The sequence below is a fragment of the Balaenoptera ricei genome, chromosome 3, assembly GCF_028023285.1.
Source record: "Balaenoptera ricei isolate mBalRic1 chromosome 3, mBalRic1.hap2, whole genome shotgun sequence".
In the NCBI taxonomy this organism is placed as follows: domain Eukaryota; kingdom Metazoa; phylum Chordata; class Mammalia; order Artiodactyla; family Balaenopteridae; genus Balaenoptera; species Balaenoptera ricei.
In genome coordinates, this window is record NC_082641.1 from 66,955,941 (window position 1) to 66,975,027 (window position 19,087).

Here is a 19,087-nt window from a genome sequence, read left to right on the forward strand (position 1 = left end):
ATTTTGCATAACGATATGTAGGGCAAAATGAGTAATTTGGGAATTTAAAAATGAACACATATGCAAGAAAAAAAAGTAACCCAGTAAAATGAATAGAAGAAAATTAGCTAAGTAATTCCAGAAGAATGAGAGTAATAAAACAATACTATGCTTTTGGATAAGGATTTAGGAAAGGAAGAAGACTTGCTGGGAGTTTGGAGGTTGTACTAATCTAGGCAGAGACAAAACATGTCATTAAAAAGCAGGCATTGGGATTTGGTGATGCTCTGATTATGAAAGAGGATAAAAGAAAAATATTAATTATAGCATTTTGAGTACAGCATTAGGGAAAATAGAAATGCTACAAAGCATTCACGCTAAAGAGAGAAGACAGTTTACCTGGAAAACCAAGCAATATTTGAAGCTCACTAACAATGGGCAAATATCAGTTGCTTGGGGGTTTCTGATTGTATAAGAATGAAAAATGAAATCATTTAGAATGATTTTTAATTAACTGAGGCCTTGAACACAAAGATACCAGTCCTGTCCATCCAAAGGAGGAGGCTCAGGATGGAGACTAGACCAAAGGATGAGAGATGCTGAAGTTACCCAGCATAAATGGACCACTGTGCAAAAGCTGGAAAATATGCATCCAAGCCGAAAACCGTGTGGGCAAGTAATGTTTGTTGAATCATTTCCTGAATCGTAATTCTCATTTTTAGATGCCATGAAAACACTTTTACGTATTTGTTGAATTATGTCATTGCTCTTTCATTGTTCTTAATTTATTACCTAAGTAATCCCTGCTCATTGTAAATGCATTGGAGAATTCAGAAAAGCACAAATAGGAAAATAAATATTCAAGAGAATATTTGCTTGAGGTCACTATTTTTTACCCATACCGCCCCAAAGAGTGCTCAATAACTATGTGTTGAAGGTACTATTTACTGGGTGCCAGTCACTCTCATAAGCGAATTGCCGTCTGTCTTCTTTCATGGGAATGTAAGCTCCGTAAGTACAGGGACTCCTCTGTCTTGATCATCACCATGTTCCTAACACCTGCAATAGTGCCTGGCATGCAGCAGGCACTCAATAAATATTTGCTAAATGAATGACTAAATCACCTCTCTTAACATTCATGTCGATTTTACTGTCATTCCTATTTCCTGGTGGAGATACAGAGGCCCAGGGAGATTATACTGGCAGCCCCAAGTCTCCTAGTGCATACTCTCGGATGTGCACCCAGAAAGCCTGACTCAGGAACTCATTAATACATTTGGCCGATATGCCTCAGATAGAGGGGGAGCCTGTTGAAACTAAGGTCAGTGGGATGAGTTAACAACGCCATACCGAAACCAAGACAGAAATCCCTTGTCTCCTTGCCTCAGGTACCACCAAGAGCCTGTTATATTCATTGAGCAGTTCTATTAACCAGCAGCATCAGAAGCTAAGGACAGAAAAAGAAAAATGTGAAGCTGTTTCTCTCTGTCTCTCACTACTCTTTGCTCCAGAAATATGCCATCCACTGTTGTCTGTCACCTAAGTTAGTGGCTGGCTGAATGGTTTAGCAGATGAGAAACTGTTGGGATTTCTAGAAAATCACGTGAATGTTTGGAAAAATGCAGCTGCAATTTGTGTCTAAGTCTGCAGAGTCATGCAGAGTCAGAGGGAATGTCAGTGTCATTTCATGCTAGATGTCAGTCTGTTGTGACCTTCACTATTGCTTTAACCAAAGTAAATATTTGCCTTTAGAACAGAATCAGAAGTTGCTTTCCAGCAATATGTGAACAAATCTCCATGCAGGCATTTAACTTGATCCTGGAGATCAAGAAATTATTGCATGAAATTTGCAGATACAGCCATGTTACAGCATTCACAGTAGTCACTGATATGTTTTATCATGTGTCCTGAGAATGTTTATGTATGTGAATATGTGAATTTTTGAAGTGAATGTCGAGATTAAATAAAATACCCAACTTACTGCTTCAAAGAGGATGTAGCAGAAAAAATATGAAAATAATGTGCTCCAAATTTTCATAACCCTTAAAAATTTACTAAGATTTAGGGTACAGATTTAAAAGTACACATTTATTCATTTGTGCACTCACTTTTACATTCATTCAACAGATATTTTTTTGAGCAGGAACTGTACTCCAGGAACTATTCTATTTAATTTCTTAGATTCATTTCAGACTTTATTATGTTGTTCTGACAATAGCACAAGGCTCTTCTGGTTTTTAGAAGTTACTCCCGACAAATGAAAATTTTCAGCTTTCCAGAAATAAATTGAGAACATCCCACACCTATACTGACACACTGAAAATATATATGATCGGCCTCAGGATTAAAGACGTTTCAGAGTAAAGCAAGCTGTGTTGGCAGCTAGAAATAGCCTGTGAGTTCAGAATGGAAATAAATGTTTGGGGCTAGGGAGGAAGATTTGTATCTAAGCAACAAGTAGTTTGTAATAATTCCATGATAAATAAGGACCTTCGTCTTGAATACGTTGCTTCAAATATTTCTTTTAAGCTCATGTCTTCTGCCATATTGTAAGGAGATTTACAGTGTACTGACATGGTGCCAAACAATGTTTTGGCTGAACTTTCTGTTCTTATGTCTCCCAGTTCATTGTTTGGGAGTTGGGAACTGAATACTTATGCTCCAAGTGGATGGCAGAGCCCCCTGCATATCCTGAAAGCCACTGAAAGGTCCTGAGTTGACCCTGCAGAGGGTGCCTTCAGGGGGAGGAGTCATTATCAGACCACAGGCACTAGAGGCAGATTAGGTGTGGTAGAAAGTAGATCCGCCTGAAATCAGAAGGCGTAGGATCAGACCCCAGCACCTCCATCTCCCATCTACGAGGCTTCTTGAGACTTGGTCCTTATGGGACTCAGTTTGCTCACACAGTGTTGCTGGCTCCTAACTGGTGTTTAGGATTTGGTGATGTCCGATACACCATGAAGAGATTATTCTTACGAATCAAGTGTTATGAATACATTTCTACGGGGAATTTTGGTTTAGCTGAAAACTGAGGCAAAGGTTTTTTCTTTGTTTTTTCCAGGTGAGGAAGTGAGAGGACAGGGACCTACCCCATCCATGTCTACCCCATGAGGCATAAGCTGAAGGCTCTGTTTTTATTAGAGACTCTGACATCAAGGCTTATGCAGTGCTGTGCTTTAGGGACAAAACAAGCCCATAGTTAGGGGGAGAAAAGCAGAGAAAGTTGAGTGGCTGCAGGCCAGGCAGCAGTGGGAATGTTGAGACACGTCAAAAGAACCAGAGGCAACTTTGGGAGCTAGGGATGTTGTGAGGCCCTCTGAGCCACAGCCAGAAGCAGGAGTCAGACAATTTTAGTTATTTCAGCCAATGTGATTCCCTCTGAAGCTGTTCTAGTGAAAAGGGCAGGAGAGGAGGCCACTGGTAGCAGAAGAGCCCTTCTTACTGTGAAAGCTTATTCCAAACCATGACAGAAGAGCTCTCTGTGTTAAAAGGGGGAGAACCAGGAGCTGCCTGTTCAGCACACCAGGTATCTATATATATTTTTTTTACAGCTCCTCCCAGTGGTTCCGATTTGCAGCCGAGGCTGGAACCAGTGTCTTAGAGTAGCGCTTCTCAAACTTGAATGCGCCTGCAAATCACCTGGGGACTTTGTTAAAATGCAGATTCTGCTTCGGAAGGTCCAAGATGGGTCTGGGGTTCTAACAAGCTCCTAAGTGATGTTGATTTTGCTGGAAGATAAAACACACTTTTAATAGTAAGAGCTTGGAGCGCTGGTTCTCCTACTTTAGCGGGCATCAAAGTCTGCCAGAGTCCTTATTAAAACACAGATAGTCGTGCCCAGCTCCCAGTTTCCAATTCAGTTGATCCAGGGTAGGGCCTGATAATTTGCATTCCTAATAAGTTCACAGGCAACGTAGCTCTGGACATGATCATGTACGGCAGTGGTTCTCAAACCTGCCATAGCTGGGAAACTTACAAAGCATACTCAGGCGAGGCCCTCCACCCTTCCCAAGCCTCCCCACCTCCCCAAACCCTGCTCTCACAGAATCTGTTCTAAAGCCCCCTGGGTGATCCTAACGTGCCCTCAGGTTGGAGAACCGTTGATAGAAGGCTTCATGGGTCACATAAAGGCTTCAGATTTTATTCTAAATATACCATGTACTAGTTGGCTCTGCTTTTAGAAATAATTTGTGACTGGATATAAAGGTGTTTGAAGGCAGATCACTGATGAAATCCTGACAACTGAACTACATGCCTTTATCTCGAAAGGTGAATGAGTAATCTCTGTGAGGCAGACACTATCTTCACTATCTCTTTTATTACAAATAAGGGAGACTCAGAAAGGTTAATCAGGTGACTCTTTAATTCCTGTGGAGATATATATTAAAAGGTACACAAATTGGTTAATTTTGAAATCTACTCATGCCAAACTGGCTCTGTAGATTTGCTCCCACTTTCTATTAACTTTGGTCTATTCCATTATGTGTTATGTAGCAGAAGCTAATTACTGGGGGCCTGTAATTTGAAGTGACAGGTAATTGAAACTTGGGTTCTGTAGGAATATCTGTGTAATGCATAATACATTATTAAACACGAATTATTTAAAGCACAAGTGAAGCCAGTTGAAGTCATCTCCAGCAGTTGGTGGTTCATAATAAAATTGAAACTACAAATAATTAGCATGGGTCCAAAAAAACTCATTTCAAGTTGGCCTGCAAAAATTATTTTTCATCATTTGATATTAATTATGACATGCTAATATGTCTAATTTTATTTGGCCCATCTACATTCACCTCATGTACTCAGAATGAAAAGCAGAACAAAGCTCTAAATCCAAGAAAGAAAGAAAATGATCTATCCCGCACTTCTATTAATATTTAATCTTCTTTACTGGATTAATACTCTGAGGTTGCCAACACAAACCTCAGTGGAAATGGTGATTCTTTTGAAAGAATATGAAATCAGATTTTAGCTTCAAATGGAATATTATTATCTTATAAAATTTGATAACTTGATTTTTTTCTAAATGGAGAAAAGCCTGATTAGAACAATGGGATGTGTATCACCAGTAGTTCATATATTACACAGTAAATATAATAAATATGTAACATATAAATAATATTTAACATAATATATAATAAATAGGTACATATAATATAAAATACCTAGCTCTACATGTATCTATACACTTTCCTTCCTGGTCTTTGCTTCTGAAATTGTCCATCTGAAGCTTTGGATCCTGCAGTAGCATCACTTATAATGATGCTTGTAAAAGAGTAGACAAAATGTGCAGATTTCAAAAAGTATAGTCAAAGTAATAGCTATTGATGAACGTACCACTGTGCACTGCAGAAAAGCCTCCAGAATCATGCAGTGTGCATTTCTCCAGTACAAATAATGCCATACTGCTATGAAAATAACAGCTCTGACTTCCTCTGCCACCTGTCTGCAACTTGAGGCATTGGCAATAATATCCACTTCTAGCCCATTTTACCATCTTTGTGGGATCTTTAAAACCCTAACCATCAGTATTTAGTTTTCTACAAGAGCAGCAATCTCTAAGGCTAGTTATCTTTGTAATGAAAACAAACTTACCATCGGTGTAAATATTTATAGTTATAAATATAGCTAGAAACTACAGACCTTTCTGACCCCAGGTCTTTCTTGTTGGCGATCCATAAGTAAATAAATAAATAACAAAATCTCTTCCTAGTCCAATCCTTACAAAAAAAAAGGCAAGATTTTCCTAAGGTCCTCTGGCCACGGAAGACACAACGGCTGTGTTTTATGCCAGGTACATTTGATCCAGCTGATCAGTCATTGAAACTCCTCCTGTAAACACTTCATTCACATGACTTCCAGGAATCACATTAACTTGGTTTTCTTCTACTCCTTGGGCATCTCTCTTGCTGGTCCCTCCACATCTTTTCTATTTATACTCTTTCTCTTGTTGATCTCATCCAGTCTTGTGACCGTAAAGGCCATATACGTTTATGACTCAGCCTGGATATTTCCCTTGAATTCCAGACTTATATGGCCAATTGCCTACCCTACATCTCCACTTAACTGTCAACAGATATCTCAAATTTAACATGTCCAAATACAAATCCCTGTTCTTCCCTCCTTCTTCATCCAAGGAAGAAACAGAGCACTGTAAGGAAGAGTAACAGAGGGGGGAGGGTATTTACTTTTGATGGAATGGGAAGACCACCCTAAGGAGGTGACATTTAAGCTGAGGGGAGGTCTGAAGGATGAGAAAAAAACCAGGAAAGCAAAATATAAATCTGGGGTGGGGAGGGCATTTCAGGGAAAGAAAATCTTATGTGAAGACCCTGAAGGAGTAAAGAACATGGCATATTTGAGAAACCAAAAGAAAGCCCATGTGACTGAAGTGAGAGATTGGCAGTTATTTCCTGTAGGTTCTACAGTATCTGTAATGGTTAAGAGAGGAGTCCTAGAGCTGGATTCCTGAGGTCAAATCCAGGTTTTGCCCCTTAACAGCTTGTAATATTTGACAAGTTACTTTACTCTGTGCCTTAGTTTCCTCATCTCCTAAAATGGGGATATTTATAGTGCCTACCCTATATGGTAGTTGTGTTATCAATGAGTCATTGCATGAGAGTACTTAGAACAGCGTCTGCAATGTAGCCTATATTTTAGTATAAATGGGAACATCTATTTTGAATTCAATTACTTCTCCCCACATCTAGAACTGCCACTCTGGTCCACCATCATTTCTGGCTCTCCTCCTAAAACTGCCTTCCATTTGGTCTCTAGGTATTTACTCTTTAACCCAATACAATCCATTCTCCAACAGAAGTCAGGGTGATCTTTCTTTAAGGGGCGTCCGTGTCTTTATTGGCCCGCAGGCTGCGTGAGGGGGATGAAGCGGGAGGAGTGGGGGGCCCTGAGGCCAGGCAGCCGTGTTTCACGGGCTTGTACGTGATGGAGAACTCGCCTAGGTAGAAGCGGATCATCGCAGGGTTGATTTCCACCTGGCTGAAGGTCTGGCCGTTGTGAACCCACCACGCTGCCCCGCATCTCGGGCGAGATAATCACCTCGAGCAGGGGCGTCTTCTCCACCTGGCGCTTCTCCGTGGGCGGTGCCTCCTCTCCGGCCTGCGCAGGCGCAGCAAGTGCGGCTTCCTCCGCAGGCCAGGTCTCAGCGGCGCGCGCTGTGCAGCTGCAGCCGCCGCTCCTAGGACGGATGTCCGGCAACTGGTCGAGGTCCACGCCGAGGCAGGTGAACTTGCGGAAGGTCCGCTTCTTCTTCGGTTCCACTTCGGCCATTTTGTTGGTGTTGCGATAAGCCAGGGTGAGTTATTTTTTATAGAAATGTAATCGTGTCGCTTACCTGCTCAAAACTTTCCTAGATTTAAAGCAGATTCATTGAGAATAAAATACGAAGGTTTTCCATGGCCCTCAAGGCTTTCCGTGCTCTGACTCTTCCCTGCCATCCTAGACTCATTTTCTGCCAGGATTCCCTTCACTCTCTCTGTTTTCTGTCTCGTTCTCATTCTCATCTCCTGGCCTTTATATGTCATGTTTTCTGTATCTAGAATGTTCTTTCTCTAGCTCTCCACGCCTTATTTTTCAGGTCTCTGCTCAAATGTCCTCTTAAAAATGACTTTCCTGATTATCACATCTACACAGGCACATGCTTTGTCTTCGGTCCCTATGAAGCATTTACTATTTTATCTTTTACTTTATACTCTTCATCAGCTGAAATTTTATTACTTATTTCGTTACTTGTTTCTTGCTTGTCTCCCTTACTTAGCCCTCAGTGTTTGTAACTGTAACATACTGGAGACTCAGTACCTATTTGTTGAATGAGGGGATGCTTTCCCATATTCTGGAAAATTAAAGAAGAATGAGGATATTTGCTTGGAGTTTGTGAATTAGTTCCACTTGTCAGAGATTCAGATGGAAAGGCATTTTTTGTTTTTGTTTTTGTTTTAGTTGCCTCACCTGTTTCTCTATCAAGGATTGTGGTCTGGTGCTGCCTGTTGTTCAGTATCTGAAAACCATTGTTTTCCTATAGCTTATCTGTTTGTTTTTGTTTAAAACACAAAAAGTAAATCTGGTCTCCATTTCTCTATCTTGGCGGGAACTAAACAATTGCACGTATATGATTTTTATGACTCCAAATGGTTGTTTGTACTTTGTATGGACTTTTACAAATGGAGAGCATTTTACATAAAGGCAATTCATGCAGATCATTGTGTCCTTTCTCCATTTGTCTCCAGGTTCTTAATACCTAAGTCACTGTGCTGCCATCTTGGGACACCATGCATGATAATGGAAGTTCTATGAATACAAATTTAGAAGGGTCTGATAGCATTTCCTTAGTTTTTTTCCCTAGAGCTTATCTCTGTATGTCATATCTAGTTGGTTGAAGAGCCAGGGCAGATCCCAGAGGAGATGTTTCTGGGAGACCCATAATCCGAGATGTGACTGAACCCTACATGGTGCTTTGAACAATTCTTGCTTATTTTTCACTAAACCAGATAGGTTGTTTCAAATCTGAATGCTAGAAAAGGGAACACGCTAAGCTAATATCTGCAAGAATTTAGTTGTTCTAAGAGTCAACCCAAGACGTTTATTGTAAGAAGAGGTCCCGCCTCCCCATCTTGGAGATGTGTTTAAATAATAAAATTGAATGTATGTGGAAATTTATTCAATAGGTCTATACTTGGAAATCTGGATTACGATTCAAAACAATAAGAAATATTTTCTATAGAAAAATCAGGCTTCTATTACATGGATTTCTAGGCAGAATATTTCAACTTAAATATCCTGGGATTGCCTTTCTACAAACTGAGAAGTGGATAATTAGATATGAATTAATCAACTCACACTTATAATTTCTATTTTCATTTCAAACAAAACAAATTTTCTCCATCAGTTAAAAGGCTGAAAATGGGTGATTTTATTACAGCATAGAAAATTCTGTGTTATTTAATCCTTTGTGTAGTGAAAGGGAAACACGAAAAAGAACTTTGAAAATGACTTTGCTGTTGGTAATTGTTCTGATGTGTGGTGCCAATTTCTGCATTCAGACCTGGTGTGAAGCCCAGAAGTTGTGTATGGTTACTCTTAATGTATTTTTATTATAATAGAAATAAGGCATGAAGAACATAATGATACCCTGGAAGGAGGGAAAAAACTAATTTAGAATGAACAACCAGTTCTGACACAAATGAGGGATATCAAGTAGTGAATTTTTTATAATGTAACTTGAGTTTAGATGTAAATATAGCATTGAAAGTTAGTGTTCCACACTACTAGGTTAACCCTAAGGGCTTGACATCAATGTCTAGCTTTTAGGGGCTAACTTTTAACTTGGATTAAAAGCTTTGTTGAAGTATTGATATTTTGGTTAATGAGTTGTTTGGAAGACTTTACTTATGAAAATCTCATTCACCAGAAGTCTCTGGGAGACACTTGCTATTTGTTGGGTAGGAAAGAGAGGGACGATTATGACAAGGAAGGAAAGGAAAAATGATTTTCTCAGTCAGACTTACATGGACCAGTCCCCAAATGATAGGTCCAAATTGCCCTGAAAATATTTCCATGACACTGGAACAAAATGTGAATTACGTGCATTTATTCAAGAAATGTATAAATATATGATATGCAGGAACTATGCTTCAGTCTTTCTTCTAGATATTTTGGAAACATCAGTGAACAACAAAAAAATCCCCATAATTCCTGCCCTCTTAGAGCTTAGGCCCTATTAGGGGACAGACACACAATAAAAATAAACATAACTGAATATATTACAAAGTAGAGAAAGTGAAAACAACATTGGGAAAAGTAATAGTAAGTGGAGTGGGGGCAGGAAAACTGAATGCGTTGTCAATGATGTCTGAGTAGGTCTCATGCAAAACGTAATATTTGATCAAAAACTTGGAGGAGATGAGGTCCTCGGCTAAAATGATATCAGAAGAAATAGTGGTTCCAAGGGAGGGGTCAGTACAAAGGCTCTAAGATGGGAGATTCCTTGAAGTCGGTAGGAAACAGCAAGAATGGTGTGCACAGAGTAGAATGAGCAGAGGGGAGGAAAAGATATTATCTCAGAGAGATAACAGGGAGCTAGACCTTTGGGTTTTACTCTGAGGAACGAGATCCACTGTGTGAGTCTACTCACCTACCGGTTCTTCAAAGATTCTATCCCAGGAGACCCATTTTGTTCTGCAGGTCTAAAATTAATTATGTACATCGGTCACTATGACTGAAGCTGGACTGCTTCCGATTCCAAGCACCAACCACTGTCTTCCCTCCCAGAGCATCAGCATCGTCACTTACTTTACATTAAGGAGCGATAAGTCAACAGTACTTAACCAGTTGATGAAGAAGTCAGTAGCAAAGAGAGCTTCATAAATTGCCACAGTCAAATTTCTTTTTGCAATGAGCTAGGATGTGGGTCAGCAAACTTTTTCCTGTAAAGGGGCAAATTGTAAATACTTTTGGCTTTGCTGGCCATATGGTGTCTGTTGCACATACTCAGCTCTGCCCCGCTGATGCAAAAGCAGCAATAGATAATGTGTAAACAAATATGCACAGCTGGGTTCCATAAAACATTTATTTACAAAACCAAGTGGTGGGCTAGATTTGGGCTGCAGGCTCTAGTTTGTTTTCCCTTATGATAGAGCACAGGGAATGTATTAGCTTTAGAGGGCAGGGCATTAGCTGAGGGGGGATGCAGCATGGTGCAGGAGAAAGAGCAGTCATTAAAGTCTGGACTCATATAGACCTGTCCTTCAAGCTCAACTCTTCTACTTACCCAGTGCATGTAGCAGGTGTTATGGGGTGAATGTTTGTGTCCCACCCCATGCAGGGCTCCTTTTCTGAATTTCTGTCTCAGAAATCTGTTTCTGGAGTGTCCTGCCCTTGCAAGACAGCCACTGTCTACTTAGGCCCTATTTCCCCATGCTTGAATGTGGAAAACTACCTCAGAGGAAAATCCAGGGGGGACGTGGAGCTCACCTTCTATGCTTCCTTCGCTCAAGGATTCCAGCACCTATATTGCTGGTTCTTCAGTGTCAAGCAGTTGTTTGGTATATTTTATCCAGTTCTCATAATGGCCTCAGCCGTAGCATTAATCCAGTACAAGATACTCTGCCATGGCCAGAACTGGCTCCCCTTTACGCTTCAACTTACTGGAATATAATTTCCATCCCACTACCCCGTGGGAACTGCTCTTGCTAGAGTCACCAATGACTTCCATGGTCCTACTCCAGTGGATTCTTTTTAGGCCTTATCCTGTTCCATCTCTTAGTAGCATTTGACACAGTTGACCACTTTCTGTCTTTGGCTTTTCATACCATACACTCTTGGTATTCCTTCTACCTCTGTGGCCATTTTTTCTCAGTCTCCTTCATTGACTTAATTCTCCTTTACTTAGCCTTTAATGTTGGAGTTCCCCAGGCCCTCTGATAGGATGAGTCTTAAGGGCTTTTTTCTCCTCGCTGTACGCCCCCTGTGTAGGTGATCTCATTCAAATCTGATGATTGCCATAATATGCTGGAAACTTTAAAATTCATATTTCCAGCCCAGGCCCCACTTCTAAGCTTCACAACTTAGATCTAATGGCAAACTTGAGAGCTCCACTTGGATGCCTTACAAGGTTTCCAAATTTAGCATGTCTAAAATGGAACTATTTTTGTGCTGTATGCTGACCTCCCTCTCCCGAGTTCACCATCTTAGCACAGGGCATCCTTCACCCCTCTCCACCCTGTAACTCTTGCCAGGCACTTGGGAATAACCCTTGATTCTTCCCTTGCACTTTAATCCACCAGGTTTCAGTAGCTCATCTTTTGATGAAACTTTCAACATTATGAGAATCCATCTCTTTGCTGGCTGATGACCTTAGTTTGCTTTGTCCTGGGCCAAGTGCATTGTTCTGGAGCCGTCGGAGTCTTTTTTTTATTAGGGTATGTGAGGGTATAGGGGCTGCAAACCCTGAAATCTCACTGTATGGCAGCATGGGATACATACAGATATTCATAGGCAAGACCAAAGTCATCAAATAAAGACTAATGTATGTTCTCTATGCTTTGTTTAAGACATTTAGCACATTTATGGTTAGTTTTTAAATAATCTGTAGGAAATTTTAGAAATTTGGAGGCTAATTTTCTGTAGATTCTGTAAGGCTCGCCTTATGGAAAATAGTCTTCATCTAACAGAACTGTATTTACAATTTGTGGAACTGCTGCTAGCTAGATTGGCTTTCAATTTATATTACACAGGCTGAAATTTTAGGGTTTTTTTAGTTGTGGATAACTGGGGGTTTTAGATGTCTGCAGGCCATGTAGTCTATTAAATGTCTTGAAAATTAAAATGCGTATTAGAAAGAACAATATGTTTTAACTAATGAGAAATGGTCTAAGTAAAATGGTACTCATATTTTATATATTTTCTTCAGAACCCCTAGTCACAGCACAGTACCCACTGACCGTGAGTGACCTTGGGTATGTCACTTACCTCACGTATAAAATGGTGATGGTAATAGTGTCTGTCTCATCGGTTGCTATGAAGCTTAAGGGACTTAGTGTTTATAAAGCGCCTAGAACAGTGCCTGGCCTAGGACAAACATGATAACCACTTGTTCAAGTAAATTAAAGTATTCCTAGCTTCTCCTTTTTAGTTTCTCTATTGTTTTGTGAAAGAACTAAGGAGTCAGGAACCCTGGATTCTTACCTCAGAGGTGTTATTGCTTAGCCTTGTGGCCTATGTGCCGCTTAGTGTCCCTTAGCTTTGATTCTGCATCTGTAACATGATAAGTAACACTTACTGGGTACTACTTTTGTGCCAAGTACTCCATGAAGCACTTGACCTACATCATCTCATTTAATTCTCACAACTACCTCAAGATAGGTGGTAAAATAATAACTTTCATTTCATCTGAGACTTGGAAAAGATAACAACTTGCCTGAAGTCGCACAGCTGGTAAATGTGGCATTGGGCAGCTTGTCCATCTCCAGAGCACAAAGCTCTGACCTCCGCTCTGAGATCTTGAGCCTCGCTCCTCATTCTCCCCCCGTGGCTGCTTGTTTCTTACAGAGCTTTTAGGCATTGAAAAGCAGCCCAGGTTTCATCCAGGCCTCTGCCTCTGCAAACTGTCTGCAGTTTTGTCCATGGGAGGAGTCCTGGAGATTGTCTCCGTGTCGGAGCCAGACTTACCCCTTGTCTCCTGGAGCAGGCTGGGGTCCAGCGCACTTCAGCAGCTCACTAATTCTCTCCGGAGATGAATAGTGGGAGCCTGGCTGGGCCTTTGTTCCCTGGCTTTTGGTTCTTCTCTGTCATTGCTTTCTTTCCAGGATGCATTTGCAGTTAGAACAAAGAAATCATGCAGGCCCGAAGCCCTGTGCTGCTTCTTTGGCGTTTTTCTTCTCTGAACCAGGTCCTGGTTTCCATTGGCAACCGTGTAACTTGATCCCCCACAAAGCAGTTCTCCCTGTAGTGTTAGCATTTCCAAACTGAATCCCTTGTCAATATAATTGTTTGTGGTCCAGAATCCAGATCGTCCTTACAGTGGCCATCAGGAGACAATATGTATGTCTGTTTGTTGTTTAATACTTTTGTGACCCTAATGGTCAGAGGAGCGGGCCAGGAAGGAAGGAGGCATCACAAGGGTAGAGTGTCCTCAGACCGGCAGAATCTTGCGATTCCTCTTAAGCCACACTGTGTGTAGGGGGATGGGGGAAGGCTTCATCTGTTCCTCCACTCAGGACCAGTAGAATCATTAAATGTCACCGCTAGAAAGGATCATAGACCGTATCCCAGCCACCGTGCAGATGAAGAAATCAAGACCATTATTAGTGGCTACTTGCCTTGCTCAAGGTCTCACGTCACCTTAACATCGGACTGGGACCAGCCTTCCTGACACCAGTGCTCTTAACCCTGTGTGGTGTCACCTCCTCCACACCAAACTCGTGTGTAGCAGGGACGGATCCCAGACCACAGATTCAGGTGTGCAGTGGGTTGAATTGTGTCTCCTCAAAGAGAAGGGACCCTGGTATCTGTGAATATAAATGTATTTAGAAATAGGGTCTTTTCAGATGTAATCAAGTTAAGATAAGTTCCTATTGATTAGTGTGGATCCTGAATCCAGTGGCTGATACCCTTAGAAGAATAAGAGAGGGCACCCAGGGAAACGCACCAAGAGTAGGCCACGTGAAGACGGAGGCAGAGACTGGAGTGACGCAGGACTGCCAAGGCCTGCCAGCAAGCACTAGAAGCTGGGAAGAGGCAAGGGCCGGCGTCTGCCCTAGAGTCTTGGTGGGGAGGACGGGCCTGCTGCCACCTTCATTTCGTGCTTCTAGCCTCCAGAACGGAGAGATTAAATTTCTGTTTCTGCAAGCCACCCATTTTGTGGTAACTCGTTGTGGCAGTCCTAGGAAACTACTACAAGGTGACTATTAAATATAATTTGATTTTTCTGTAATTCAGCATGACGTTTATTTTGTCCTTCAGTTCTGCCAGGGGGTAAACACTTAAACCCAGGCAACTGAGGTTCCTCCCACCTCCCAGGGTTGTGCCTAAACTACAAGTTGGGCCCATCTGCCCAACCCAGTTGTCTGGGAACATGCCTTGTTTCCGTGCCCATGGCCTCTACAGCTCTGATGGCTCCAGCAGCTTCCAGAACACCGCAAGGCACAACAGTCTCAGACAGGCAGTTTGCAATCATGTAAGCCTGGTTGAGGTGGTCTGGACATTTCTGCAGGAGTGCTTCTTTGTCGCTGACTCAGCCAGGGTAAAAAGCTTTAGGGCCCCTCTTTCCAAGACCCACCTGTTTCTGTTCTCTCATCTGTACCCCAGCTCTGCAGTCATGGAAAAATAATTATACCCACTTCGCTCTACCTCATTTCTTGGCACTCTTGCTATGCTCATTATCGATGCCTCGATCCTCTAACTTCCTTACCTAGACTTTTGGGGTACAAAAGCCCAGATATTTGCTGGGTCTTTCAGCTTTCTGTCTGCCCACATGCCTCCCCTGAGGCAGTGAACCCAGAATATCTACTATAGGGGAGGGGGGAGCAAGGAAAGTGGAAAATAGCAGTGGAAAAACAAAGAACGTTAGCTGGTTTATCAAAACTATTATCTGGATGAATGTCATATGGAAGAAAAATGTACTCCTGAAGCCAAAGAGACATGAAATCAGATGCCAACAATGCTACTTTCTAGCTGTAAATAGAGCAAGTTATATTTAGTCTCTCTGAGCCCTTGCACTCTCACTTACCAAAATAGGGAATTAAAGACCTACCTTCTGGAGTTGTGAGGATTAAATTTAGTGAGATAATATATGCAAAGTCGTAGTACTTCTATTTAGCAAAAGCACAAAGAGGCTACCAACTAGCCAAGCCAACATTGTCACAGAAATGACTTAAGAGTGGGTCAGTGTCCCAGTTCTTTCCTAAGCAACCAGCATCCATGAAGACACCAGCTATTTAGCCTGAAGATTCATTCTGTTGTGGCCTCCCACTACTAAACAAGATGCCTCTACGGAGGCTGGCCAGCTGCTTAATTGTCTTTCTTGTGCTAAGGAATAGCCTGAGGATAGGAGCTAGATTTTCAGTTCTTCCCTATCATCATCATTTTCAGGCTTTGGTGCACTTTGTTTTTTGTGCTTTCCTGAATCCAGATAAATACTCTGCAGACAGACAAATGCCTTATATTTTAATCCACTTGGCTCTTAAACTGGAACACTGCTGAACTCTTGTGGGGAATGAGGAGCGCTCTGGTGTTTTTTCAGGAGTTGGAGAAATCCAGCAGAGCCCTGCTGATGTCAGTTTTTCTTTTCTGGCTACGAAGTTGTCATGCAGGTGCAGAGCCACTAGATGTCACAAGTGGGGAACTGTTGTGCCCTGCTCCCTGTGGTTTCTCCTGCAAGGAGAGATGGTGATGTACTATAATCCTTCTTTTTAAAAAATTGTTCTAAAAGACTTAATTTTTTTAGGGCAGTTTTAGGTTGATAACGAAATTGAGAGGAAGGTCAGGAGTTTCCCATATACCCGCTGTCCCCAAACATACCTGGCTTCCCCTATTATCAACATCACTCACCAGAATGGTACTTTTTTTTTTTTTTTAATCAAGGATGAACCCACACTGACACATCATTATCGCCAAAAGTCCATAGTTTACCTTAGAGTTTACTCTTGTTGTTGTGTATTCTATAGGTTTAGACAAATGTATAATAACACATATCCATCATTATACTATCGTTACTATGGTCTGAATGTTTGTGTTATCCTCCCAAATTCATATGTTGAAATCCTAACCTTCAAAGGTGATGCTTTTAGTAGGTGGGGCCCTTGAGAGCTGGTTAGGTCATGAAGGTGGAGCTCTCATGAATGGGATGAGTGCTCTTATAAAGAGCTCCCTAGCCCCTTTTGCTATGTCAGGATATAAGGAGAAGTCAGCCACTCAGAAGGGTGCCCTCGCCCTACCACACTGGCACCCTGATCTCAGTCTTCTAGCCCTCAGAACTGTGAGAAATAAATTTCTTTTGTTTATAAGCTACCCAGTCTGTAATATTTTGTTTTGGCAGCCTGAATGGACTGACGCAATCATACAGACTATTTTCACTGCCCTAGAAATCCTTTGTGCTCTATCTACTTATCTCTTCTCCATTTCCCTCGCCCCTGGCAACCACTTATCTTTTTACTGTGCTATAGTTCTGCCTTTTCCAGAGTGTCAGTATAGTTGGATTTATACAGTATTGTAGCCTTTTCAGATTGGCTTCTTTTGCTTATTAATAAGGTTACTGCACGTCTTTTCATGGCTCAATAGTTCATTTCATTTTATCACTGAATAATAGTTCATTGTCTGGATGTGTCATAGTTTATCCATTGACCTACTAAAGGACATCTTGATTATTTCCAAGTTTTGGCAATTATGAATGAAGCTGCTGTAAGCGTCCATGTGTAGGTTTTTGTGTGGACAGGAGTATTCAACTCCTTTGGGTAAATACTAAAGTGCGTGACTGCTAGACCATTGGTAAGAGTATGTTTAGTTTTGTAAGAAGCTGCCAAACTGTCTTCCCAAGTGGCTGTACCATTTTCCATTCCCACCAGCAATGAATGAGAGTTTCTGTTGCTCTACATCCTTGACAGCATTTGGTGTTGTGAGCGTCCTGGGTTTTGGCCATTCTAATAGATGTATAGTGGTAACTCACGATTGTTTTAATTTGCATTTCCCTGATGCCATATGATGTTGAGCATTTTTTCATATGCTTATTGCTATCTGTATATCTTCTTTGGTGAGGTGTCTGTTAAGGTCTCTGGCCTATTTTAAAAATCAGGTTGTTTGTTTTTTTTTTATTATTGAGTTTTACGAGTTCTTTGTATATTTTGAATTAAAGCCTTTTATCAGATGTGTCTCTTGTAAATATTTTCTTTAGTCTGTGGCTTGTCTTCTCATTCTTTTAATATTGTCTTTCACAGAGCAGAACTTTTAAATTATAATAAAGTCCAGGTTAGCAATTATTTCTCTCATGGATCATGTCTTTTGTGTTGCATCTAAAAAAGCATCACCATACCCAATGTCATCTGGGTTTTCTCCTATATTATCTATTAGGAGTTTCATAGTTTTGCGTTTTACATTTAGGTCTGTGATCCATTTTTGAGTTAATTTTTGTGAAGGTGTGAGGTCTGTGTGTAGATTCAGTTTTTGCATGTGGCTGTCCAGTTGTTCCAGCACCATTTGTTGAAGAGACTACCTTGCTCCATTTTATCACCTGTGCTCCTTTGTCAAAGATCAGTTACCTGTATTTATGGGTGTCTATTTCTGGAATCTGTTCTGTTCCATTGACCTATTTTCTTATTCTTTCACCAATACCACACTGTCTTGATTACTGTAGCTTTATAGAATATCTTGAAGTTGGGTAGAATCAGCCCTCCTTAAATATTGTATTGGCTATTTGGGTCTTTTGCCCCTCCATGTAAATGTTAGAAGTTTGCTGATATCCATAAAATAACGTGTTGGAGTTTTGTTTTTTTTAATAAATTTATTTATTTAGTTTTGGCTGCATTGGGTCTTTGTTGCTGCATGCGGGCTTTCTCTAGTTGCAGCGAGCAGGAGCTACTCTTTGTTGCGGTGCACGGGCTTCTCATTGCGGTGGCTTCTCTTGTTGCGGAGCATGGGCTCTAGGTGCGGGGGCTTCATTAGTTGTGGCGCACGGGCTTAGTTGCTCTGCGGCATGTGGGATCTTCCTGGACCAGGGCTCGAACCCGTGTCCCCTGCGTTGGCAGGCGGATTCTTAACCACTGCACCACCAGGGAAGACCCCGTGTTGGAGTTTTGATTGGGATTGCATTGAACCTATACAGCAAGTTGGGAAGAATTGACATCCTGTGTATTATGCCAGTCTCAACCTTTAGATAACCCGTGTGGTAGCTGGACCCGCCCTTGTGGTTCTTACTATGATTGCAGAACACCATCAGTAATAACCATCAAAGAACTTTAAAAAAATGTTTGTTATTTACAAGTCCTGGAAATTACATGGCACATCTGGGGGCACACAGTGAAGTCACAGGTAGAGAGAGAGAGAGAAAGCACAGACCTGGGGTTCCACTTTTATTGGGGTCAAGGTTGCAGGTCTAGGGAGGGGGCCTAGGGTTTTCAAGGCTCCCTCTGTATTGGTGAATTTAAAACATAAAAGTGGTAATTTAAGGCACAGGAAGAGAAGAAATACAAGCAGTGCAAATGGTTAGTTATTGAAATCAACCAAGATGTGTAAAACAAAGGAGTCTGGGGGAAAGATAAGGGAGGTGGCAGCCTGCCTCTTTACCTAGCCGTGTGGTTCTTACTAAGGACAAATGCTGAAGAAGTCAAGAATATGGTTAAATGAAGGCACATGGCTCTTTTCTCTAGAGTGGTGATGGGGCAGAAGGTGGGAATGGACCGAGCATTTCAGGACTGGGGCTGGCTGCGGCTCAGTGTTCCGCCTTGCCCAGGGACACACCTTCCTGGGGTGCCCGCAGCTAATGACTGACTGGAGTATATAGGCTCCGTCATTTCAGTGCAATGTGGGACAACTCTGCAGGGCCATCTTAACTCCAGACCTCCCCACAGCATCAGCTGAAGCTGTTTATGAGGCCTGCATC

General features: G+C 41.6%; 1 pseudogene; it reads right to left on the minus strand.

The window, feature by feature from the left end:
- Window positions 1-6,834: 6,834 nt before the first annotated feature.
- LOC132363344 (small ribosomal subunit protein uS19-like) lies at window positions 6,835-7,269 on the minus strand (annotated as a pseudogene).
- Window positions 7,270-19,087: the final 11,818 nt, after the last annotated feature.